The 17,488-nt window shown below is 33.4% G+C and overlaps 2 long non-coding RNA genes across 2 annotated transcripts; both read right to left on the reverse strand.

The window, feature by feature from the left end:
- Positions 1 to 13,909: 13,909 nt before the first annotated feature.
- LOC121803204 lies at positions 13,910 to 15,316 on the reverse strand. Its single transcript, XR_006050934.1, has 3 exons — positions 14,801 to 15,316; positions 14,660 to 14,716; positions 13,910 to 14,189 (listed from the first exon to the last, which is right to left on the reverse strand). It is a non-coding gene; the product is annotated as an uncharacterized LOC121803204 (long non-coding RNA).
- A 1,131-nt stretch (positions 15,317 to 16,447) lies between these two features.
- LOC121803433 lies at positions 16,448 to 17,125 on the reverse strand. The gene is made up of 2 exons (XR_006051006.1): positions 17,027 to 17,125; positions 16,448 to 16,920 (listed from the first exon to the last, which is right to left on the reverse strand). It is a non-coding gene; the product is annotated as an uncharacterized LOC121803433 (long non-coding RNA).
- Between the last annotated feature and the right edge of the window lie 363 nt (positions 17,126 to 17,488).

Consider the following 17,488-nt stretch of genomic DNA (forward strand, 5'->3'; position numbering starts at 1 on the left):
GTTAAGAGATGGAGTAAAAAAGTACAGTAGGACCCGTGAATAGTAATTTAAAGGGCGGATAAGTGACAGCGTTGCAGATGACGTCTGTTGTTTTACGCTTTCGTTTCTTGAAAGGACATAAACTATTCCATTGGGCCGTCATTTAAAAAACAATTAATTAATTAATTAATTAATTAAGTTAAGAAATTGGTGTAGAGCTCACGAGATATTATTAGTTTGCTCCATGAGTGTCACTTTAATTACTCGAATAAAATCTTGAAATCCACAAAATCATTATATGCTTATATTGGAATTTAAGCTTTTAATATCCTTTACAAGATTACATTTACACTATCCCACAACTCTCACTTTCCCTTATACAATAATACAATAAAAAAATTATTCTATAACACTAGTTCGCTCTCATTGGTGTACTTATAAGCTTATAATTTTATAGAGGTAGTTTTATCTTCATCCGAATTTGTCACTAAAATATATTTATAATTCAGAACTTAAAGTTAGATTTGGGGTGCTGGATAATCAGGTCAATAATAAGTACAGTATCTTATTCAATTTCTAGAAATGGATCAATTAACCGCTCATTCTGACCTTTCAACACAATTATGAATGCAATTATGCAATTAACTTGTTAAATCAGTGTGTGTGCGTGAGAGAGAGAGAGAGAGAGATTGGGTGCTCAAGAATAGCTAGGGAGATGAGATGCAATGTTAATTTTGAGCTTGCTAGATTCGGAACTCAAGAAAGAGTTTGACTTCTTAGTGAGTAAGCATTGATAATGATGCATCAACTTATAGTCATTTAACTAATGCTTACTAATTATGCTTTGGTGGATCCTAAACTAAGTTTAATAATATTTTATTTTGCAATGCCTATCATCAGCAAACTGTTATAATCAAGTTATATTAATGAGTGATGCTAAATGGCCATATTATGGCCAGTCATAATTTGTCTTTTAGCTAAAAATTAAATGAGTTCACTTAATAATTAACTTATCTTAAAAGTATCAAAACTCTTAAAACAACTCTACCCCCTACCTTAGTTTATAAAGTAAGTACTTTATATTCATCCATCCAACAATGTTTTTATTATTTTTAGAAGATATTTACGTTTTATTAGAGTACTTTATATCCTTTTGCTTTTTATTCAGATGTTTATTTAAAATAATATTACTCGACATATACTGTAATCTTAAGAAATATTTTTATCATTACTATTATTATTTTTATTTTTATAAATTAAGTATGACGAAAAAGCTATCATAAATTCATAATTTAGTTATAATTTAATATTAAGTTTCAATACTATGTTGTCATAATATTTCACAATCTAATAATCGTATATCATAGTACACTATAATATATTATTATTAGATTATAATACACCTTAGTCTTTAATACATAAATTATTGATAGGGCTCGTAAATTGTGATGCTAAATGTAGAGAGAATGCTAAATAATTATGGAGAGAGAATGCTAAATAATAATGATTAGAAATAGACAAATTAAAAGGTAAGTCAAAATAAATTGTGCATAAATTATTATGGAGAGAGAATGTTTTTTTTTTTTTTTTTTAAAAAAAAAAAAATTAACTTCATATATTTATATCATATATACGAAGGAGGAAATTACAAATCAACTCCTATAACAAGGAGGAAAGACAAATTACGCCACCCAGGGTTCGAACTCGAGACCTCCAGGATGGACGCGGTATCCAGCACCCTTTACCGCTAGGCCAAGGGGCTTGGATTTATGGAGAGAGAATGTTGTAAATTTAAATTTGAAGTAAAAAATTGAGAAAAGGGTAATTAAGTAAAATTATCTTAGCACTAACTATTACTATTAATTTATTGCATTGACTTTAATAATTATTTACAAAAATGCCATTGTGTGGCTGGCCACATTATGGCCACATAGTCTAGTCTCATTATTCACAAATCTAGTCTTAAACACCGAACTAGGGACCAAATTAGGGCCCTTAGATCTAGTTTTTAATGGATGAGATTAGACCATGTTATATTAATTTGGCTCCTTCATTAGGTACACAATTTACTTCATCCCAGGGGTATTTAGGTAAAATTGCATTTAGGGTAAAAATTTCATGGTTTACTTTCCATACTCATTCCCGCTGCTGCGCCTCCAAAAATGTTTACCCTTCTTTCTCATTTCCTGCTCCTCTTCTTCTACAAATCGACGCTCCAAAGCTGCTTCTTCTACCAAAATCGACGCTTCCACATCTTCTTCTACAAATCGACGCTCCAAAGCTGCTTCTTCTACCAAAATCGACGCTTCCACATCTTCTTCTGCAAATCGACGACATCATCGTGTACCTCGACTACAATCGACGACATCTCCAGTTGATTCAACTATAGTCGATTCACCCCCAATTCATCCCCAATCCAATGATTTGAAATGGTTGACACAGGCCAATCGTCGACCGAAGGTATTCAACGGCTGTTGCGTTCTGGCTGAATGTCTGGTGAAGGTAATACATCTTTGAAGCTTTACAGAGTTCTTAGTCTTAATTTACTTAATCTAATTCCAAATTGGATTCTGATTTTCGTCAAAATAGTAATAAAATTCCACTTGAAGCTATGTCGCTGTCATCTCATTCGCGCTGCATCTATTCACCATGCTCGTTGCTGCTGTCGAGTCACCACTGTGGATAGAACCGCCTCACCGATGTTTCTAAGTACAAATAACTCTTGGATCCTGAAATGATGGTCATAATTGATTAAAAATGCGATGAGCAAGTGAGTTTGGTGGGGAAGAGGTGATGCATTTTGTTTGTTAAATCCATTTGTTCAATTATTAGAGATGATTTTTGGTTTTCAGAAGCTGAAGGCTCTGCCGTGGACACTGCAGAAACGAAGTATCTGTAGAAGAATTTGAAATCCTACTGGATGAAGTAATAACTTTTTCGAATGAAGTAATAAATATACTGGAATAAATTGCACTATTATTTATAGTGAATAAAGTAAAAAACATTGTTCAATGAATTTGAAAGAAACATGTGTTGAAGTAATAAACAACAAGAATGAAGTAAATAACTACAGGAATGAAGTACGAAAACCTACTGGAATGGAATAATTTACTGTAAGCAAATAAGCATTTTCTTCTTCTTCTTCTTCTTCTTCTTCTTCTTCTTCTTCTTCTTCTTCTTCTTCTTCTTCTTATGCATACAACCTAGTAATGCTAATATTACTTCATTGATTCTGGTGATAACTTCATTCAACAAAACTATTACTTCATACTGATCTGTTTATTACTACAAGCGTGAAAAAATCGAACGAAACCTACTGGAACGAAATAATTTACTATAAGGAAATGAAGTAATATGGAATGAAGTAATATGGAATGAAGTAAAAATCTGTTCATTTTCAATACATTACGTGCTGGAATGAAATAATAAACTTACTTAAATGAAGTAAAAATCAACTGAAATGAAGTAAAAACCAACTGGAATGAAGTAAAAACCTAGTTCAATGAATTCAAATGAAACATGTGTTAAATCATTTGAAAACCTACTGCATGCAATGAACTAAAAACCTGTTTGAATGAAGTAACGACTCATTTAAATGAAGTAATATGGAATGAAGTAAAAATGTGTTCATTTTCAATATATTACGTGCTGGAATGAAATAATAAACTTACTTAAATGAAGTAAAAACCAACTGGAATGAAGTAAAAACCTAGTTCAATGAATTCGAATGAAACATGTGTTAAATCATTTGAAAACCTACTGCATGCAATGAACTAAAAACCTGTTTGAATGAAGTAACGACTCATTTAAATGAAGTAATATGGAATGAAGTAAAAATGTGTTCATTTTCAATATATTACGTGCTGGAATGAAATAATAGACTTACTTAAATGAAGTAAAAATCAAATGAAATGAAGTAAAAACCAACTGGAATGAAGTAAAAACCTAGTTCAATGAATTCGAATGAAACATGTGTTAAATCATTTGAAAACCTACTGCATGCAACGAACTAAAAACCTGTTTGAATGAAGTAACGACTCATTTAAATGAAGTAGTATGTAATGAAGTAAAAATCTATTCATTTTCAATATATTACGTGCTGGAATGAAGTAATAAACTTACTTGAATGAAGTAAAAACATTTTCATTTTCAATTTATTAGATAATGAACTGAAGTAATAAACTTACTGTAATGAAATAAAAAACTACAAAAATGGAGTAATGCCTACTGGAAATAAATTACTTCATATTGATATGTTTATTACAACAAGTGTGAAAAAATTCGAACGAAACCTACTAGAATAAAATAATTTACTATAAGGAAATAAACATTTCTTCTTCTTCTTCTTCTTCTTCTTCTTCTTCTTCTTCTTCTTCTTCTTCTTCTTCTTACTTATGCATACAACCTAGTAATTCATTCAGATAAACTATTACCTCATACTGATCTGTTTATTACTACAAACGTGAAAAAAATAAAAAAAATATACAAATTGTTAATCTCTTGTTAAATATAATTCATTCATCAACAAGGTTCAACAATAGATTTTTCATCGGATGTGTTAAAAAACTTTAGCAAAATTAAAAACACATCAGGTATCCAAAAAAAATAAATCAAAAAAACCGTGAACCTTCAAATGAGTTGTCGTCTTCTTCTACCTCTAAATCTGAATTTGTATGAAGAGTGCCAATTGGTGTTTGTAGATCATCCATAATCAGATTTTTTCTATGAGATTATGAAGGTAAGATTGAGAAGTAATCGGAATTCTGGTCTCACGAAGTAATCGAAATTCTTCACGTCCGGCTTCGTTGTGTAGATATCTCCAGCTTTATATTCAGAGATGAATCACGATTTGATGAAAACTGCAATATGATTTGAGGAAGATTGAGATAAGAAGATAGATATTTACGAGATAAAGAATCGGCAGATCACATCCACGATTTGCTGTATATGCCTCGTTCCAAGTGTAGTCGGAGAGCTTCACCATCTCCACCAGATCTGAGATCCACTCCGCAGTGTGGTGCTTCTTCCTCAACTCCGATGCGGTGGGGTGGGGGAGGCCGCACGGTGGAGGTAGTTGGCGCCGGGGACCGGTGAGAGAGAGAAGTGGATTGAATTTGGGAATGGAGGAAGAAGTGTATGCACGGAACTGCATCATTTTTGGTCTTCCAAAACTACCCTTATGTCAATTTAATTAAATAAAAGAAATAAAATAATGACTAATTATTAATAACCATTAGATGTGATTAATGGATGGATGAGATTTGGTCTCTAGTTCGGTCTTTAAAATTGGTTCGACATTGATCACTTCCCTATATATATATATATATGGGTGCATTATAAATGATAACCCCAATTTCCGTAATAACCCTATAACTAAATCTGGACCACACATTTTTAAAATCACGTGGTCTAGATTCAAACTTAGCTTTCCTTCATAAAAAAGGCGCAGAGGGTAAATATGTCATTTCGCTTATTTAATTTCTGAATTTCGCTCATGATAAAATTTACGTATCCAAATTTCGTTCATTTAAATACGTATAATCTTATTTCCCATGATATACAGATGTATGAGGTTCAGTTACACATATGTATAAGGTTCAGTTATACGTAAAATCTTATTTCCCATTATATACAAATTTCGCTCATTTAAATACGTAAAATCTTATTTAAGTATCATTTTATCATTTTATCAGTCAAAAGTATCATTTTATCAACTCAGAGTATCATTCTATCGGGCAAAACTATCATTCTATGCAATAAACCTAACATATATCATTTTATCAGTCAAAAGTATCATTTTATCAACTCAGACTATCATTCTATCCGGAAAAACTATCATTCTATGCAATAAACCTAACATATATCATTTTATCAGTCAGTCAAAAGTATCATTTTATCAACTCAGAGTATCATTCTATTCGGCAAAACTATCATTCTATGCAATAAACCTAACATATATCATTTTATCAGTCAAAAGTATCATTTTATCAACTCATAGTATCATTCTATCCGGCAAAACTATCATTCTATGCAATAAACCTAACATATATCATTTTATCATTTTATCAGTCAAAAGTATCATTTTATCAACTCAGAGTATCATTTAATCCGGCAAAACTATCATTATATGCAATAAACCTAACATATATCATTTTATCATTTTATCAGTCAGTCAAATGTATCATTTTATCAACTCAGAGTATCATTCTATCCGGCAAAACTATCATTCTATGCAATAAACCTAACATATATCATTTTATCATTTTATCAGTCAAAAGTATCATTTTATCAACTCAGAGTATCATTCTATCCGGCAAAAACTATCATTCTATGCAATAAACCTAACATATATCATTTTATCATTTTATCAGTCAGTCAAAAGTATCATTTTATCAACTCAGAGTATCATTCTATCCGGCAAAACTATCATTCAATGTAATAAACCCAACATATATCATTTTATTAGTCAGTCAAAAGTATCATTTTATCAACTCAGAGTATCATTTTATCCGACAAAACTATCATTCTATGCAATAAACCTAACATATATCATTTTATCATTTTACGTGATATTTGGCGAAATTCAGAAATTAAATGAGGGAAATGACATATTATCATTTTATCAACTCAGAGTATCATTCTATCCGGCAAAACTATCATTCTATGCAATAAACCTGACATATATCATTTTATCATTTTACGTGATATTTGGCGAAATTCAGAAATTAAATGAGGGAAATGACATATTTACCCCTGCGCTTTTTTTTATGAAGTAAATCTAAGTTTGAATCTCAACCACAAGATTAGAAAATATGTGTGGTTCAGATTTGGTTATAGGGTTATTACGTGATTTAGGGGTTATCATATGATCACAACTATATATATATATATATATATATATATATATATATATAGGATTGTGATCAAGATAGAACCATTCTTAAACGTAGAACCATTCTTAAACGTAGAACAAATGCCAAACGGAGGTCGTTAGATCTTTTAATCCAATGGTGTTGATTTGCACAGCAACTTCCCATTACAACCAAAACTATTATTAATGGGTGAATGCAGAGAAGTGAAAAAATAAAGCATGCATGGACTCTTCTTCGTTTCATTCATTCTTCCATCAACATGTGAGTTTTTTCACATGTTGAGTCCGGAATGTCGTGAAAACATAGTCTAATATGTATGATTTTTAATCTTGACCGTCATTTTTTCCTCATCCAATGAATAAAATATGTAGAGTTCTAGGTTCTACACTTAAGAATGGTTCTATCTTATATATATATATATATATATATATATATATATATATATATATATATGGAGATGATCAAAATAAAAATGCATTTAAATCCAGAAATGCAGCCCAAATCTTGGCCTTATGATTAGATGATCTAATAGTCAATAATTAACCCAAAACACAGAAGGTCATAATTAAGCAATTTTAGGTCATATTATAATATTTGGGTTTAATGTCATGCTAAGATCATTTTAGGTCATGCTTTGTTAGCATGACCTAAAAATTAACTAACTATGACCTAAAAGTGCCCTACGTATGATATTGTTCTGCGTTTCTGTATTTAAATCTAGTTTTGCATATATCAAAACCATATATATATATATATATATATATATATATATATGGTTGTGATCAAGATAGAACCATTCTTAAATGTAGAACCAATCTTAAATGTAGAACCAAGGCCAAATTTGGATTGAAAACATGATTAGTGGGGTGGTTAGTGGGGTGGTTATAACCGATGCATTGTGATTATGTATGAAATTTGATATTGACCATCCTTTTTCCTCATCCAATGGATGAAATGTAGTTCTAGGTTATACACTTTAGATTGTTTTGTATATAAGACAACCATATATATATATATATATATATAGGGGAGCCTTATTCTCCTTTTCAACTCTTACATCCTTTTTTCTTCTTAATAATACCCGTTAGATCTAGGGAATCGACGGATCATATTGTTTCAATAAATCAACTTCCGTGTTGTATTATAGAAGGTGGCGTTATGCATTACAGGGGTAATATAGACATTTAACTGAAGATGAACCGCCATATTTTGGAATCTGCGACTTTCATGGGATTTGAAACGATCCTATTCTTCTTCTTTCTTCATTCATTACGGCCACAACCCATACCACTCCTCCCACTCTCTCCACAACCGAAACCCTAGAACTCTCCCTCCCCAGCGCCGCGTCTGAAAATTGAGCATTAGTCGACCAAAATTTTGGAGGAAATTAGCTATCAACATTAACATCTACTCAGAAACACCGACTCGTTTCTACTAGGTATGTTTCAATAGTGATTTAGGCGTCTTTTTTCGTGATTTTGCAGACCCATATTGTTTATGGTTTTCTCTTAATGGGGCGTGAATACGTTTTTTGCGGTTTCGTGATTTTGCAGACCCATTTTGGGTTCGGTTAAACAATGATGAAATCCGGTATCATGATATGTTTTTGTGGTTTTTGCCAGATCGAAAATGCCTAAGAGGGGTCGTCCGCTATCTCAAGTAACAGAGGCTGCAGGTAAAATTTACATCGGCCTGCTTCAATTCAATATCTTTTTTTTAGATTGTGAGTAAGGGTATTAGTAAATCTGTTGAATCCGCATTATCCATGTTGTGTGGTGTGGTGTCTAATACATGACAGAGTTCATAATTTCAGATATAATCAATGAATTGTGGAACTATAAGCATGCATTTTTTGGTGTTACTGTCTGCATTATATGAGGTATATTAGTTATAAAGTGTAATATATTTTGTTTATATGGAGCATAATTTATATAAACTAAGCATTATTTAACATATTTTATGCATTATGTTTACCAAAATTTGCATTACAGAGGATACTTGGGAGTGTTGTTAAATATTCTCAGGCAGGATCGTTTGTTTTTTTATTTTCATTGGGAAATGAATTGTCGAACTGAAAATGTGCGTTTTTTATACAATTTTTGTGTAACAGATGTACACTTGCATTTTTGAGAAAATGCATTATCAGGTCATTGCATTTCGGAACATAATATAAGCATTATGTTTAATAAAATATGCATTAGAGAGGTTTTTTGAAAAAATGTGCATTTCAATGATGTAATAATGCATTATCAGTAGTATCTAATGCATTATCAGTAATATTTAGTGCATTATCAGTTATGTTTAATGCGTTATGCGAATGCATTACGCAATCATTCATGTGATCTGATTAATTACGTTGTTTGCATTAATATGTAAACATTAATATGAACACATCATTACATAGAACGTAGTCTACTTTATTGAAAAGGTTGTGATTTGTTACTTTGTTTGTGCAGTTTCAGAGAAGCGAGTAAGATCTGAACTCGACGATGCAGTTGATGATTTAATTCCGGTAGCGTTGGCACAGAAGTTGAGGGATCGGTTGGCAGCGGCTGCCCCTAGTACCTCAGCAAGTGATGTTCAACAGACACAAGTTAAGGGAAGAAAGACTGATCGTCTTTACTGCAGACGAACACCGTCGGAATTTCTGAACTGCATGAAGCAGTTAAATCCCAGGCAGAAAAGGGCTGTAACGGAAATTGGCTTTGGTGCAGTACTCTCTTTCGACATTAAAGAAATCCCTAGCTATCTTGCGTTTTTGAGAATAGTCTTTCTGATTTTGATCTTGTGAACACTCAGCCGAACCGTATGTGCATCCTATTTACTCCGACGGCTTAAAATACTTAGTGTGTAATTGGTGTATTATGTTATTTGTCTTGTTTGTATTATGTTTTTTGTCTGTATAGGTGGCCGATTAACTCTTGTAATGCTTAACATATATCAAATAATGCACCAATTCTTGTGTGCAATGCAATGGCAACACCAAATAATGCATTTGTATATTATACACCTAATATATTAAGCCATGTATGTAGTACGCCTCTATTTTATGTGCATCATATCAGCATATAATGTAAGTATTCGTATTAGATTATGCATTACAAAACGTTGCTTGTGTATTTTACCCAAATAATGCACCAATTGTTGTGTGTAATGCAATGGAAACACTAAATAATGCATTTGTATATTGTACACCTAATATATTACACCATATATATAGTACGCCTCAATTTTATGTGCATCATATCTGCATATAATGTAAGTATTCACATTAGATAATGCATTACTAAACTTTTGTAATGCTTAATTCAAACCGCATAATGTTTTGGAATCTGCGACATTCACGGAAATTGGTTTTGGTGCAGTACTCTCTTTCTGATTTTGATCTTGTGAACACTCAGTCGAACCGTATGTGCATCCTGTTTACTCAGACAGCTTAAAATACTTAGTGTGTAATTGGTGTATTATATTATTTGTCTTGTTTGTATTATGTTTTTTGTCTGTATAGGTGGCCGATTAACTCTCGTAATGCTTAACATATATCAAATAATGCACCAATCCTTGTGCGTAATGCAATGGCAACACCAAATAATGCATTTGTATATAATACACCTAATATATTAAGCCATGTATGTAGTACGCCTCGATTTTATGTGAATCATATCAGCATATAAGGTAAGTATTCGTATTAGATTATGCATTACAAAACGTTGCTTGTGTATTTTACCCAAATAATGCACCAATTGTTGTGTGTAATGCAATGGAAACACTAAATAATGCATTGTACACCTAATATATTACACCATATATATTACGCCTCAATTTTATGTGCATCATATCTGCATATAATGTAAGTATTCGCATTAGATAATGCATTACTAAACGTTGTTTGTGTATTTTAACCAAATAATGCACCAATCCTTGGGCGTAATGCAATGGCAAAACCAAATAATCCATTTGTATATTGTACGCCTAAAATATTAAGCCATATATATAGTACGCTTCGATTTTATTTGCATCATATCTGCATATAATGTCAGTATACGTATTAGATTATGCATTAGTAAACTTGGTGTGTGTATTTGGGTGAATTGGTTTTGTGGAAAGTCACATGGACGTAAATCTATACTTTCTGTCGTTAATTGTGTTTGGTATGTTAAATTGGACCACAACAAAATGTCAACACGTACCAAATTGAAATCAATGTGCATTACGATAATTGTATATATAGGTTCAGTAAACTTTTGTAATGCTTAATTCAAACCGCATAATGTATGAAGCATTGTACATTGAGTTCAAATAATGCTTATTCATAGAGTTAGGGACCGATGTATAAGGCTCTAATAAACCCAAAAATTATTCCCACAAATAAAGTAAACCATGGAATTCTATGACAACCATTCTACAAAAAATAAAAAATTGACCAAATAACGACCAATGTTGTTTTTTTATACGACATGATTCAAGCTGGATTTTTCCCCTTCCGCCCATCTTTCTCCATCGTCATCTCTTTAAGTACAGGACAGTTCCTGGAGTCGTGATGACCCAACTCATCGCAACCCTTACACCGTCTAGGAGGCCTAGTCGCATCCTTTATAGCCTTCTCTCTCTTTGAAATCAGATGGCTCGCCGAGCTGCTGGCGTGACCCTTCGTCTTCACGGCATCGGGAGGATGCACCGCAACAGATTCAGGCCTTACCATTCCATACTACACCCTAGCCCCTAGGCTTATCAAACCCTTAGGGGAAACAAGCAACGTGCGCCACACATCGCAAACCAGACGACATCTTTTTACCCGAAACATTGCCGCTCACGAATTATGCATTATATAGACACCTAAGTTCATTATGCTTCGTCAATATGTGCATTACATGCTTCGTTTCAACCTAATACCCTAGATATGCCTATCTTAATTCGTACAACATACACATTGCAAATAAGATACTATGCATTATACATACAATATATAGCATTACGCATATTCACTTTATGCATTATTTTTAAGAACTTTATTCAGTATACTATGTACGTTGAAGACTTACGTAATATAGTTATAGGTCAAACACAAAGATTTGGGGGAAACAAGCAACGTGCGCCACACATCGCAAACCAGACGACATCTTTTTACCCGAAACATTGCCGCTCACGAATTATGCAATATATAGACACCTTAGTTCATTATGCTTCGTCAATATGTGCATTACATGCTTCGTTTCAACCTAATACCCTAGATATGCCTATCTTAATTCGTACAACATACACATTGCGAATAAGATACTATGCATTATACATACAATATATAGCATTACGCATATTCACTTTATGCATTATTGTTAAGAACTTTATTCAGTATACTATGTACGTTGAAGACTTACGTAATATAGTTATAGGTCAAACACAAAGATTTGTTAAACGTTGTTATTAATGTTTACATACTACACCCTAGCCCCTAGGCTTATCAAACCCTTAGGGGAAACAAGCAACGTGCGCCACACATCGCAAACCAGACGAAATCTTTTTACCAGAAACATTGCCGCTCACGAATTATGCATTATATAGACACCTAAGTTCATTATGCTTCGTCAATATGTGCATTACATGCTTCGTTTCAACCTAATACCCTAGATATGGCGAGAGCGAATCCATGGAGGAAGCTTTCACAGCAAGCGCTAATGTTATACCATGGCAACACAATACACGATTTAATTGCTGATTAAAAATCAAATAATCAAACTGCTACAACTTGTACTGAAACATCCGCATCATAAACAAAATCAGGCTGATTCGTGATTTACCTTCTTCCATTGATTAAGAACAACAACTGGTAGCTACAACGCCAAGTAGACAAGCTTGAACTGCCGAGAATTGATTAACGAGAAAATTGAGAATTGTGATAATTGAAATCTTGCAAAAAACTAGAGCAAAATAATATATGCCTGAGCCTTCCCTTCCTTGTTCAACGTGATAGAAGTAAAAAAAACCGCAATATTTGCCAATGAGAGAATCATGGAATTTCCATAACTAACAAATAATTATCTACCAAATCTGCCCTTAATCAATTTTTAATTGATTATAATTAAATGTCATCAGCGAATATTTTAGACCATCCGATTGATGTAATTAACCGTTGAGATTAAGAAGGAAAAAGCAGGAAATATGAGAAAATGAAATGAATACAGCCCTATATATATATATATAGGATTTTGATCCAAACAAGAATCCATTTAAACAAAGAAATACAGGCCAATTTTCAGCCGTAGGATTAGGCGAGATGATCTTGAGATTAAAAGATCTAATGGCCCATTTAATTCCCTAAATATTATTATTTTATTCACTAAATATTCATTAAGGTTAATAAAGTCATTAGCTATTTCTCTATTGTTATGCCATCTCCTATAATCTTGCCTACATTTATTTCGGCCAACAAATCACACGCATGAGTTAACAGTTTATTTTCCTCAACTTCTTCTTCTTCCTATCTTCATCTTCTTCAACCGATCTACCATCAAACTTCCATCATACTTTTTTCCATGAAGATTTATTATTTGTGATTTAATATTCGTCGATGTCGTGTTCCAGATTAATCCGTTCCATTCTCAATTTTATATATCATCGTCGTTAGCAGATTCCAACTCCAATCGTGTTCCAGATTAATCAGTTCCATTTCCAATTCTGTATCATCGTCATTAAGTTGTTGGCATACAAAACAGTAGTTTTATGGCATGACTTGAATATTGGATTATTATGACCCAATATACCCACATATTTTCATGACTCAAAACGTCGTTTAGCATGACCCAAAAGCATAACTATTGTTTTTAGTTATTGTGTTTGCATTCTTCTGTCTTGCTAGCTTTTTTAATATGTTTAAAACTTGATTACAATCGCGTATTTGGTTTTTTAATATGTTCAGAACACGAGAATATTCTTCGGTCGTACTTCCAATAAGTTTGTTTCATGCGAACATTTCGATCAAATTGTATGAGGCATGCTGGTACTGAGTAGTTTTACGTCATGCCTCGAATGTTGGTATATTATGACACAAATTAACCTAACAATTCTATAACTCAAATATTGATTTATTGTGACCCAATGTATCGAGTAATATTCATCGCATGGGCTATCGTCTACAAAAAACAAGAGGAAAGCATTCAAAAGTCATTGACCCTCTCTTTCACCCATGTAGACTTCAAGGTGTCTAAGCAAATAAACCCTGTTGTCATCAACATTGTCTGTCGTTGTCCAACTCATTTTCAACCTCTGAATAGGTGCGTTGATCACTGATTTGCATTGATTGTGACAACCAATCATTGTTAAATACTTACAAAAGAACGTCCTCTGCAAAACATGGGTTGCAAATATTAGTACGACCAAACAATACATTAACAATAACCAAAAACCTCAACTATGCTATTGGGTCATACTAATAATATATTTTAGTCATGGAAACATATGGTTAAATTGGGTCATAATAAGCTGGAACTAGGTTATACGACCAAAGTATACGCTACCAATAACCAAAAACATTAGATATATTTTTGGGTCATACTAAACGGGGATTTCAGTCATAGAAACATTTGGTTAAATTGGGGCATAATAAGCTGGCACTGGGTCATACGACCGACGAATACACTAATAATAACCAAAATCGTCAACTACGATTTTTGGGTCATACTAAACGAAAACTTGAGCCATTGAAGAGGTTTGACCTTTTGCTTATGGAACAAAAAACCACAATTAAATACCAAAGTTCCAAAATCGAAACAAAACTACATGCATCCAAATCCCAGAAAATGAAATCGACATACATTTCGGTGCTTTAGGGATCCGCAAAATCTTCTTCTTCACGTTCGTTCTCTGATACACTACGTGCCGAACAACCAATTAAAGTGACAATTTTGCCTGATTTAGTCAAATTTAAGTCAAGCGTTGAACAAAATCTTACTAACTTTTTCCGTCATGACTAGCAGATCCAGATGCTCGAGTGTCCACCATTGTTGAAGTAGGCTTTTGGTTCACCGTCTTCCAAAATCGTGGAGGATTCGATTTTCTGGTGGAGACAACGATTTTGTGGAGGAGACGACGGTTTTGAGGTGGAGACGCTTTGATTTGGAGAAGGGTTTTTGTTGATTTGGAGAAGGGTTTTTGTTGATTTGGTGGTAAAGTAGGTTTTGGTTCCCCTTCTCCGTCGATTTTCTGGAGTAGGAATAGGGTTTTTGAGGAGGCGACATTTTTGTGGAGGAGAAGACGAATCTGTGGAGGAGACGACGATTTTGAGGGGCCGAGACGATTTTTTGTTGAATGATTTTTTGTTGATTTGGTGGTAGAAGAAGAAGATTTGAGGGAGATTGGAGAGTTTTTGTTGAAAGAGAGTGAAATAGAATGGAACGTGTGCAGTAATTACTCCCAATCCCAATTAATCAGGGCCTAAAAACGGAACGACAGTTATTAATATGTTTGTTTCCTAAATTACCCCTAACATGACATAGATCGGCCTTATTATGACCCATATAAAACGAGGAGTCACTCCAGATCTTAGCCATTAATCTCCAGATCTGACGGTCTAGATATGGTCTGTATTTCTATACTTAAGGACTGATTTTGGTAGATGAAGACCCTATATATATATATATATATATATATATATATATATATATATATATATATATGTTAAAGTCCTTCGCAGCTTTTCAGTCCAATCTTCTTTTTAATCACAGCCCTTGGATCCTTGAATTGGATGGTTGTGATGATTTGCATTATTAGTCGGTGTGCATTATTCAACTGAAAATCTGCATTATTACACTATAATGGTGCATTATTAGTCGGCGTGCATTATTCAACTGAAAATCTGCATTATTAAATGACACGTAGCATCAATCTAACCGTCGGATGATAAAATCGTGGGGCTGAGATTAAAAAGAACAATAGAACAAAAGATAAAAAAGGAAATGAATACATCCATATATATATATATATATATGCATCCTTCATATCTCTTTCTTTTTATTTTCCTTTTTTCGCTTCCGAGAAAAAATAATTAAACTTAATTGATTGAATTGTGATCTTAAGTTTTGTCCAAAATCAGCTCTCAGCTTGCCTGTCTGCCATCAATCGGTTTAAGTTTCGGTTGAAACCATAATGTTTTGTTGAATCCATGTACAAATTAAGTATATAATGACTTTTGTTTACAATAATCTGTTAATCATGTAGTTTTAATAATTTTCTATCATATCTAGAATTATACTCAATTTCATAGAGTGGCAAGAATTAGGATTCTTTATTTTTCTTACAAATGGAGCTACTCTTTCGTTGTAAAAGTAATATGAAATCTTTGGCTTAACATCGCCCCACCCCTTATATAGAAACACATTGTATAGAACTGGAAAAACAATTCCTTGCGTTTTGTCTCTTTTATACTTATGATTATTTATGTTCAATTCCAAACAACTGGTATCAAGGTTGTTAAGAGAAGACTCCCTCAACGCGGATTCGTCGGCGACGAGCAGTCGACGACGGGATGGATAACGTGGACGTCACGGGCTTGCCCCGCGATCAGCTCCAATATTAGGGTTGACGGAAAGTAAAACAACGAGGAGTAGGAAAAATATGTTATTTCTTGATGAACAATTCATAACACAATCCCCTTTTATAATCTAAGGACCCTAGATGATTCGACTCTCTTTTGCGATCCGGGAAAGAATCACCAAGAAAACCCGGAAAGGAGCTTATTGGGCTCGACTCTAAACTTTAATTAAATCGGTCCAAATAATGAAATAGCAACATCCAAAATAAATACTAATATTAAAGAAAGCAAAATAACTCTCCACGTCTGAATCTTCAACGCTTTTTCCGTGCGACCACGAAGTCTCCATACTTCACTGGAGGTCTCGACTCCCGTCGTGGCCGGTCGCTCCTGCTCGGCACTGCCGCTGGCGCTCTTTCTTCCCCTGCAGTTTCAAACACCAACTGATTCTCCTCTGCTCTCAGTACCTCGCAGCCTTCCTCCCGTCTCACTTCGTCCCCTTGCGCTTCTGTGATTGTTGTCGGGTGTGTTCCCGTATCAAAGGGCCTAAGGTTCAAGCAATAGAATTCACAATGGAGATCGACGAAAACATTGCTATGGAGAAATTTAACGGATCAATTTCAGATTTTGGAAAATACAAATCGAGGATTACCTGTACTGTAAAGATACAACCAATAAAATCCAAAGCTCGAAAGATAGAATAAGACAAGTAGGGGCTATTGGACAAAAAAAACGATGAGCACGATTTGGCTATCATTGTCCATTGATATGATGTACCATACGACTACAACATCGACGACGAATGAGATTATGAAGACCTTGTAGATGATGTATCAGAAAACCATTGCAACAACATCTCAACGTGTTTCACATGATTACAGCGTAACTGAACTTAGTTGATATAAAATTTGTTGAATATAAACCAGGGGCGGAGCCAGAAATTCTATATAATTGGGGCAAATATATATATAAAAACATTTTAAGGATTTAAGAAGAGACATTTATAAAGGTATTTTTTAAAAAATTTTAAAAATAATGATTAAAATAGCATAAATGATTTTTTTGAGGCGGGGCATTAGCCCCTTGTGATATACATATAGATCCGTCCTTGATA

The sequence above is a fragment of the Salvia splendens genome, chromosome 5 (assembly GCF_004379255.2).
Source record: "Salvia splendens isolate huo1 chromosome 5, SspV2, whole genome shotgun sequence".
Classification (NCBI taxonomy): domain Eukaryota; kingdom Viridiplantae; phylum Streptophyta; class Magnoliopsida; order Lamiales; family Lamiaceae; genus Salvia; species Salvia splendens.